Source organism: Lemur catta, chromosome 1 (assembly GCF_020740605.2).
Source record: "Lemur catta isolate mLemCat1 chromosome 1, mLemCat1.pri, whole genome shotgun sequence".
Lineage (NCBI taxonomy): Eukaryota > Metazoa > Chordata > Mammalia > Primates > Lemuridae > Lemur > Lemur catta.
The window spans coordinates 23,803,680-23,814,383 of record NC_059128.1 but is presented as its reverse complement, the minus strand read 5'-3'; the positions used below and the strand labels follow the sequence as shown (position 1 = coordinate 23,814,383).

Sequence of the window (10,704 nt, the reverse complement as noted above, 5' to 3'; positions counted from 1 at the left end):
ATAGCCAAAACATTTGCTTCAAAAAGCAAAGTTTGTTTCAATGGCACAGGCATCCCAAAGGAAATGACTACTTCCATCACTGTCAATGAAACAATGTTCTTTGGGCTAACAAAGGCTGAGCTTTCAAACATTTCCCTCTGATTGCAAATAACTTCAGTTGAAATATTTTGACTCTCTAAAGGAAGTTTCTTTGTAAGAAACTGCAAAAATGCAGGTGCAGTTAAGGCACAAGCAAAACAAAGGTTTAAGAAAACATAGGGCTTCCTCTCAAAATCACACAATGTTTCCAACTGTCTCATTCCCACTGAAGGAGCTGAGAACGTGCTACACAAAATATGCCACCATGGCATATTGACTATTTTGAGTTAACCACTTGAAAAAACAGCAGGTGCAAGTAGCTCACTCTGACCTTCCTTCCATTTATTAAAAGCAGGAGATGAAATTTCCATGTGAAGGATGCCTTCCCTATACTAAAGGAAAGTAACATTCTTATCAACAAAAACTGGAAGTTGAGAGAATTCTGTGCAGACCTTTGTTAAAATAACTCTTACCTTCTTTTAGCCTCCTTACATAATTTAGTTACTTTTTTACAACTTATTCTTTGTCTAATTCAGTATGTAAGTGTTCATCTCTGAGTCTTTGGTGTTCACTTCCTTAGGAAGACTCCCTGTGAAATGTAAAACTTGTATTAAATAAATCTGTATGCTCTTGTCCTTTTGATCTATCTCATGTCAATGTAATTCTTGGACCCAGTTGAAAAACCTTAAGAGGGTAGAGGTAAAATTCTGCCTCCTCTACACCACACAACTCTAAGCCAAATGAAATCTATAATATATTATATGCACATTAATATGCTTAACATTGGAAAATATCAATCCCAAAGGAGAAATAGAAAAGAAAAACTGGACAAGGAAAAACTCCTTTTTGCCAACCCCTGTGACCAAAGTGCAGAAGTGACTTAAACGGCTGCAGAGCCCCACTTCTCTCTTCTCCACTGCCAAGTGCATCCCGAAGCCAGCTCAATCACAAGAGGATCCTTTCTGTAAAGGTATTACTGCTAACATTAACATTTTATGAATCCATTTACAGCAGAATCATTTGAGATTATGTTATAATTTGGGCTTACTCTCCCCTATATTTATCCCTGCTCTGATTTTAAGCAGGTAGCCAGGCCGGTTGGAATTGCTTGCCTTTGGGATTTTGTAGGGCAGAAAGCAAAAGAGCTTCAAGTCAATCAATGCCTCCTTTGCTATTTGTTGCTGGTGGAGTCAGGGACAAGAACTAAGGCAATGTCGGGAAGACATGTGTCCTACATGAAGAGGGGAGTAAGAGTAGCAAGAGGAAGAGAGAACCCTCCAGTGTTATTGAATCCGCAGAGAGGGTTTTGCCCTAGGTCCAGTTACTTTCTGCACAAAGACAACAAGGACTGCCAAGGAAGAAAGGAAATTTTAATACTAAAGACATCTGTCAGACATCTGTGGTGCAATCAGGAGAAGCAACCTCAAATCCATCTCCCCAACTAAAGAAGAGTAAGGGCTTTTTAAATAGGGGAAATTAACAAGGGTCTACATGCATTTTGGCAGGTCTTGTTGAAATTAACAAGGGGATACTTGCATTGGGGCAGGTTGTGTTGAAATTAAGGAGGGGCTACGTGCATTGGGCAGGTTAGTGAGAGATGGGGAGTCTTGGCATCAAGAAATCTGCCCAGGGGCCTTCAGAATCGCAACTCCTTTGCCTTGCAGAAATCCCTCTATTTCTGGGAAACAACCCAAAAGGTCAAGTAGTTAGTAAGGGAGAGGATCATAAAAAAACACAGAGGGATTATTGAAATTTGTTCATACAGCAGGTTACATCAGCCAGAAGTGGGGAACTGTGTGTCTCTTTCTGGCAAGATCTGAAGGGACAGGTGGCCATGTGACACACCTAGGTGTACTGAGCCCCAGGCACCAAAGGCTTCAAGTATTCCCAGAGTCCCTGGCCCCAAATGTGGCGCAGATGCAGGAGCTGAAAAGGACCACACAAGCTGAGTCACAGGAGTCTCAGGGTGACCAGTGGGGCTGGGGCCTAGCAGAGCATCTCAGATAAGGCTTTAGTGCTTAATTAAGGCTTTAGGAACTTTGTATGACCTGGGGCAGGTGGGACACTGTGGGGAAGACTCAGTAAACACTGAAATTTAACATCCCACCAATTTCACAGGTGGGATAATGCTACATTGACTTAAGGAGTACAAAGAAATGTAATATTCTTGAACATCTGAGTTTGCGGACTAAGATTTATATCAAGTCTACATTCATTCACTTGTTCATCTGGCAAGTAAATGAACTTGCCGCCATGTGCCGTACACTGAGATGGGACCCGAGGACACAGTGATCCCCAGGCTTCCAGTGATCACACGCTCAGAGACATCCGTCCTACACCAGAGAGAAGCCTCTGCAGTGCTGCTGGGGTAGGACAGGGTCCCAGGACATCTTACAGGTAGCATCACAAATGGCCTGTGTGCACTCATCCCTGGCCACTGTTAATTTGAGCACAGTATAATGTCTTGTACAGGAGGCAGAATTTTACATCTACCCTCCTTAGGACTTTTCGGCTGGGCCTGAGAATTAAACTGACACAACAGGAGGAAATCAGCAGGGGAAAAGCAAACACATTCATTTAATATAAGTTTACATGGCACAGGAGCCCCCATAAGGAAATGACCCAAAGACACAGAGTCATCAAACATTTATGTGCTGAATTGGACAAAAAGTAGTAAATAATGAAAATGTGACATGGCAAAGGGGCTTGGGCTAGGATAGTTAATTGGGTAGAGAAGTGACTTGGAAGATAAGGGTTAGTCTAACAAGGTTTGTTGGTACAGATTTCCCTCAGCCTCGACTTCCCGTTCCTGATGATAGATAGGAACGATATTCTCTTTCTGGAACATCGTTCACACGGGAATGTCGCCTCCTGCGTTGAAGAAACAGAAGGAAGTTCAGGGTGATCTTGCACCTGCCATTTTTCAAGTGCCTCTAATACAGAATAGTCAATACACCAGGGCAGCCTATCTTGGGGTGGCATGTTCTTAACTCCCTCAGTGTTAAGTTTCAAGATTATACATCTAAAAATTTAGTTCAAGGAAATATTCATGGATGAATGCAATCATTTTGCTGGAAGAATGTTCATCTGAGGGTCATTCATAATAGCAAAGCCTGGAAGCACCCAAAATAGGTTAAATATGTTATAACACATCTACTCACCAGGACACTGTGCAGGGATTAAGAATGATGTTATGTATAGTACTTTTATAACTAAAAATAAAATATTAAAGAAAAATACTTCAGAGTAACATTTGATGACATGGAAAGGCATGAACAATTTTTTTAAGTTAAAAAATCATAAAGCTCTGAGCAAATATCACCATTTTCTAAAAATGATATCAATTTATGTATACATGGGATGCAAGGGGATTAGGAGGATATGCAAAACAAAACATTAAAAGTAGTCATTTCTGTAGGGTCACATTATGACTTTTGTGGGCCTTAGGCACTTTTGCCTTTGAGGGTCCTGTCCACCACTAAAAAATGTGAAAAGTATATTTTATGACTGCATGGGTATAAAGATGAATATAATCTAGGCTAGACTCAGTATTATATGTTCATTGTTATTATATTCATTTTTCTTCTGATTTTAAGGGAAATTAAAATGAGAACATTTTGTGGGTCCTAGGCACTGTGCTTCCTGTACCTGTTCGATGAGTTACTTGGCCCTGATCCCTGGGATTACCTGCTTAAGTCCTTCTTTTTGCCTGCTTGCATTTTATAAATTTTCAATACCTAAGATTTATTCTTTTGTTATAATGAAAAGCTATTTGAACAAATTGGTAAACATAAATAAATAGCCCATTTTATGTGACACCCACATGCAAAACCGAGAGCAAATGCAACCTCTAGGGTCAGCACCCTCTGGGAACTTTAAAGCATCCCAGCGGACACAGCTTGGCATCCCTGGCACTGCTGGGTAGCCCATCAGATGACTTCCTGCTATCACCAACCAACAAAACAAAACCTCCGATTTTCAGAACAAAGTAGCTCTCTCGCTTACCAAAGAGAATGGGTCCACGTCCTGTCTTTCACATACAAAGACACCACCAACCCACACTGGTCAATGTGCATTGGAACCTCAAATGCTTCCTACACCCTCCGTGGGGCCCAGCCTTCAGAACCACACGAACAAGTAAAACGTAAAATAAAGGAATAGCACACTGCCCTGGTACTATAGATTTATAGTAAGTCTTGATTCTTCTGGTGTACATCTCTCCAGCTCTTTTTCTTCTTCACACTTGTCTTTACTCTTCTTGGCCTTTTAGGTTTCCATGAGTTTTAGAAATCAGCTTGTCGAGTTCCACAAAATAAAACTGGCTGGTATTTTGATAAGGATTGCATTGAACCTAACGATTAATTTGGAGAGAACTGACGTCTTTGCATTCTTGAGTCTTTCAGTCCAAAAACGTGGTCTAGCCTTCAATTTATTTAGATTTTATTTTCTTTCAATGATAGTATGACATTCGAGGAAGAGGTCTTGCACATGCTTTGTTAGATTTATTTCTAGATCTGTAATTTTTTAGGCTATAGTAGTGGGCAAACATTAAAGATATTAATTGAATGAAATAATGTCCCAGGAAAATATAATACTTTGCAAAATGTGAAACTTTACACAAATTTAAAATATTCTTTCTTACCAACACCATTGAATACATCACTTTGGAAAGCCAATCTATATACTCTTTTTTTGTTTTTTTTTTTGAGACAGAGTCTCACTCTGCTGCCGGGGCTAGAGTGCCGTGGCATCAGCCTAGCTCACAGCAACCTCAAACTCCTGGGCTCAAGCAATCCTCCTACCTCAGCCTCCCGAGTCGTTGGGACTACAGGCATGCGCCACCATGCCTGGCTAATTTTTTCTATATATATTTAGTTGTTTGGCTAATTTCTATTTTTTTAGTAGAGACGGGGTCTCGCTCTTGCTCAGGCTGGTCTCGAACTCCTGAACTCAAACGATCCGCCCACCTCGGCCTCCCAGAGTGCTAGGATTACAGGCGTGAGGCCAGTCTACATACTCTTAAGGCATCCTTCCCAGTAGCTATTGATTAACCACGATGCCGAGGCTCTACAACCAGAACAGCCAAAAAGTGACATCAGAGGCCAAGAAGAGAATTACTGGCTTGGAATAAACACTATGGATAAAAACAAAATAAATCGAGTTTTCAATCTGAGTCTGAGTTTTACCTAACAGCCACTAGATGGCCTCAGGGGGAAAAAAAATCTCAAAAAACACGATTCAGTCAAAACCCAGGGACTAGGTACACTTGGTACAAGGTCTCATTCAATCTATAAGCTCCTGAAACTGCCACTGAAAATTCTCCCACACCTTGACCATCCCTTTTTGTGGGGCTACTAAGCCTTTCTGCCTGTCTTCCCAGGAATGCTCAACTGCAGAACAGACTAAGGCAAGACTTGGCTTCCTCCTGGGAACAGTCCCTGGCAATGGGTTAGTCTCACTTTCAGCTGCCTCTGAGTCTGAACTGGTGACTCACACCCGCTTCTGAGCCTGGCTCCGCAAGCCCTGCCCACCGCAGACACCACCAGGTCCTCATCTCCTTCCTCCTTCCACTGATCTGAAGAAGAAAATGGCCAAGAAGAAAGTTCTGGGGATATTAAGACTACTTATGAAACACAAAAACAAGAACCGCTTTGCTGTCATTTACCCCTACGTCACTCCATTCCAGTCTCTTGGATCCTTCCCCCATCAGCATAGCAATAACTCTGGGGGTGGGACCCAGAAATCTGTGTGTAACAGGTCCCCCAAATGAGTCAGGGGCTCTCCAAGGATTATCTGATTCCATAGGGGTGGACGCTTACGGTTGTCTTCCTATTGACGAGGCTATTTTATAACTAACTCTGTAAGGACAGAAGTTTAGCTGTAGAAAAACTGATAGTAATACGAAATCATTCTTGGCCATACAAATGCAAAGAAATTTTGTCCAGTAGAGATATGTGGATTTTTAGAAAAGATAACCCCATTCCAATTCATAGGATATGAACCTGTTTTATGCCCATTGACAAATTCAGCATTACTGATTGTATGTGTGTGTGTGTGTGTTTTCAAATTTTCCCCTTAACTGGTTTTAACAATTTTCTACTTCCCTCATTAATCAATGAGTTACATAAAATCTTCAACACATATTCATTTTATATTTGTAAGAGAGCCATAATTTTACCTTTTTGAAAATTATACTTGAGCACAGTGACTGTCACAGTGAAGTCCTGGACCTGGGAGCCTGTCAGACGTGCAGGTTCCCAGACCTCACCAGGACCCACTGAGTCGGGAACTCCAGGGGCAGGGCCCAGCCACCGTGTCGTAAGGAGCCCCTCCCAAGTTTGAGAAGCCGGCTTCACCCCACCCAGCAAACACTACCGAGGTGCTATTCTGGTACTGTCTCACGTGGAACCTTGGAGCCTGACGTCTGTTTGTCCCTAACACAGCCTGCCTGTGACGGACGAGGACAGGCCAGGCCATCCTCCCTCATCTTCAAGGACCATCTCAGCGCCCTCTCAATCACCCCGTCTCTCCCCACAGCAGCAGGGGAGTGAACAAGGGTCCTTTGTGAGCTGGAAAAAACAGGAATGTCAAGATTTCCTTAAGGGGATTCCTCTAGGGCCCATTTGCATCTGCTGGTCTGACTCAGTGGGAGTTAAGAACGTCTAAGCATCATAACTAATGTTCCCTCAGGGGCCATGACCCCAGAGAGAAGGGATGAGGATAAAGGAAAAGAGATCTCAGGACCCAGCAGGTGTGCGTATTCTCTCCTCCCGCAATAACAGAGCGCTACTGCTCTGCTGGCAGAGGCAGAATCGCAAGCCCTTCCCGCACCTGCTGGAGCGCATATGCCGCCCATTAGTCTTGCAGCCTGGCAGGGCACTCTGCCCTGTCCCTCCCTGATTGCCCAACATAAGCAGGCCAGATAATCGCCCCTCACCAGGGAGGGGACCCACCAGAAACACTGCCTTCCCTTCACCTGCACAACTGATGGGCGGGAAGGGCATTCTTGTCACCCCCCACGCCCCCTGTGCCATGCCAGCTGGGCCAGCTGCTACCCACATTCTCCTGTGGATGCATCACAGGGGTTCATGAGGCCCAGTGGGGGGCACGACGTGGGAAGGGCATCCTTGGAGGCAGCAGAGCACAGTGATTAAGAAAGGAGGCTCAGGAAGGTCTAGGTTCAAATCCTGCCTCTGCCCCCAGTTAGCAGAGCCGTGAACTTGGACATGTTGCTTCCCTATCCTAACCCTCATTTCCTCCAACAGAATGAGGATGATAAGAACACCTTCCTCTAGGGGTGCTATGAGGATTAAATGAGCCAATCGTTATAAAGCCCTTAACACAGAGCCACACCCCAAGTAAGTCTGAGTCTGTATTGGTGGTGGTGGTTGTTGATGATGAAATAGATTCTCTAAAAGCCCCCTGGAAGAGGAGTAGACAAAATACAGGCATTAACTACAGGCTGAACCAACAGAGGCAGGAGGGAGCCAGATACAGAGGACACTTGTAGCCAACGAGAAGCCCCAGCCTGCAGTGCAGTCCGGGGACTTTATGGGGCTGTCATTTGCTTTGTATGCTGACACGTGCCAGCCACAGGACAGTCGGAAGACCAAATTGGAAAATCTAAGCAGACACTCTATGTCAAATGGGAAAACACTAAACAAGTGAGTTTTTCTCTCGTTTCTTCAGCTGCCAAAACAATTTTCTTGTCTATAAAATCTCCATAGGCCCAAGTTGAAGGCCATTTCTTACCTAAAACCAGTGGTTCCCAACTGGGAGTGATTGTGACAACTGGGGAAGTTGCCACTGACGTCTAGTCGGGTACAGGGCCTGGATGACACTAACCATCCTACAGTACACAGGACAGGCACCCACAACAGAGAATTGTGTAGGCCCACGTTATCAGCAGTGCCTACAGCTTAACACGGTGGCCTGGATTAGAACAAATCTCTCCCTCTGTGCTCCTCAAACATTTTTCTGAGCCTGTGTCAGAGCCTTGGCCTGACCCTTCCAGGTATTGTAGTTGTCTGGTGGCCTCCTGAAAGAGCAGACAGGGCACCGGCTCTGAATGTGCCCAGCCACGTCCTGGCTATGACCCAGAAACAGTCATTTAGCTTCTCTGAGGCCATTTCCTCGCCTGAAAAATGGAAAGTAGAATCCCTATTTGCAGGGTTATGGTAAGGATTACATACAATACTATGCACGGAGCGCCTGGTGTACGGTAAGGGCTCAGTACGTTATTAGATACAACCCCAGAGAGCCATAGTAACGTCTTGCATATCCACATCTCCTGCAGCACCTTAGGCTATGCCACGCGCATAGCAGGCGCTCAAAAATTGTTGTCGAACTAAAGTGATGTCTTCCCTGGAAGCCAAGACTTAAGAAATAAACCCAGCCCACCTCATGGACCTAGAGTCCTACACTTTGTAAATGGTTTTGATCTAGTCTTCAGGATGCACGAGCATCTCTGAACACCCTCTGTTTCTCCCTGTCACAAAGTCTGGGGCTTTTCCATTGACCAGGGAGGCTGAGATTGGCCTTTGATTCTTTCTGGTACAGCCAGAGCTTTGACCATGGCTTGAGAGCAACTACCATGGCCCGGTCATTCTTGACTGACTGACTCAATCACCCCCCACTAGCCAGACACCTGCTGCAGTGCGTGGTGAAAAAAAGTCCAAGGAAACCCCATGTTCCTGACAATAGGAGGGACACAAGTCTGGATGAGTGTGATCTGCCTGGAAAATGGAGGGGCCATCACCCCGTCCTCCAGGTTCAGGAGAACCTTCCTAAATAAACACTCCGTCCCCAGCCACCCACTGACACACCCTGCAGCAAACGTGGCAAGACCTTCTCTAGCCCTTGACACTGCAGTGCTCTTAAGCGCTCACCTATGGTCAGTTTGTCCCCTGCTAGGGAACACACCAGGGAAGGCAGACTAGGCCAGGAAGGAGGGGAGACCTGAGTTCAAGTGTGAGCCCTAACGCTAACTGGCGGTGTAATCCTAAGTCCTGTCACCTCTCTGAGCCTCAGTTTCCCATCTTTGAAATGGAAGCTGGAAAAAAGATCTCGAAGGGTCTCTCTAGCTGTGATACTCTGCAATCCCTCTGTGACCAGTCATGGCTTTGCTCCCACATAGACCTGCTGAATGCCACACAGACAAGCCCTGATCCATTCTACGTCCAGCTTTTGCTGCTCACCAAGGCCTGGATCTCCTACTACTGTATAAGGTGGCCCCTGGAGAATGGCAAGGGTGAGATCTGTCTGTTAGAGTCCTTTGGAACGGACACAATGAGTCCTGGCCCTTCTGAGTCCCCAGAGGCCAGGCCGGGCTGCCCAGGAAGTATCAGGCAGGGACTCAGATTACAAAGATACATGGCGACACAGACACTCTGCCAGCCCACGGGAGTCCAGGCCAAGAATAGATGATGCTTATATTAAGCATGCACCATAATTGCTAGGTGTCGAAGAGCTACCTGTTCCAGGTACAACACTGCTCTTAGCTGCTTCCTCCAAATCGCTTAGTAAAAAGAATCCAGGCACAGCCACCAGCTAAAAAGACTCCACTCCAAATCCGCTCACCTGTCTTATCCGCAAATCCCCCTTCCGTCCAGGCTCCCAGTAGTCTCATTGAGCGCAGGTAACAATTGTCCGGATCATATCAGTTCTGGAGCTTCCACTGCCACACGAAGTAAGGGCTGCATCTCACCTGCACACAGCTTTCCTCCCTACATGGAGCCAGAGCAGAAAGCTGCCGTCTGCCAGCCGCCCTGCACTCTCCGAGATGGGGTAGCTGCAGGGTGGTGTAGGGAAAGAGCATGAACGCAGGCGTTAGAATCCCAGCTGTCCTGCATAAGGCAAGTTATAATCCTTAACGTCTTTGAATCTCAGTTTGCTCATGTGTGAACTGTTGTCAGCATCACCTAACTGGCAAGACTGTCCTGGGGAGCAAAGGAAACTGTGCATGGGAAGCACCTGACCTACACCAGGTGCCCAGTAAAGGGTGGCTATTTTTATAGGAATTTCTCCCACGTGGCCGAACAATGCAGGTCCAGGCACGAAACACAAGAACAGTTTGAGAAAGAAGTGCTTTGAAATAAACCCCAAACCAGAAGTTCTTTTGGCACTTTACTTGAAGTGAATTGGATTCTGTTTGGATTAAGGGAGAACAGACTTATTATCCTCTAAGAAGGGTGCATCCGATTCAGACAGATGCCAAATCCATTCAAAACTCTGATTTTGTAAGAACTCCAGGAGTGGAAGTCAGACCCTTGCAGACTCAGGTTTTCAGCTTTTATCAGATGCAATTCACTTCACTGGTCAGACCAGGTTTCAGTGGTTCTCAAGCCCAGCTACATATTAGCATCACCTGGGGAGCTTTTCTAAACCATGGGTACCAGGCCCCATACACCAATTTTGTAAGAATCTCTAGAGGTTGATGGTTGATGCCGGTATCAATAATTTTAAGAGCTCCTGGGTGATCCTAAGGTTAGATCCGCTGGACCAGAAACTCTCCAAGCTGCCTCCCCAGTATCCCTGGTGCTCACAACCATGGATAATTCAGAGTAGACATTTGGTATATGTTTGTTGAATAATTGAATGAAGATTCTGACTTACCTTTTTTGCTGT

The 10,704-nt window shown here is 45.2% G+C and overlaps 1 long non-coding RNA gene across 1 annotated transcript; it reads right to left on the bottom strand.

Moving 5' to 3' along the window:
- Window positions 1–591: 591 nt before the first annotated feature.
- Window positions 592–9,987, bottom strand: LOC123646378. Its single transcript, XR_006737887.1, has 2 exons — window positions 9,658–9,987; window positions 592–667 (listed from the first exon to the last, which is right to left on the bottom strand). It is a non-coding gene; the product is annotated as an uncharacterized LOC123646378 (long non-coding RNA).
- Window positions 9,988–10,704: the final 717 nt, after the last annotated feature.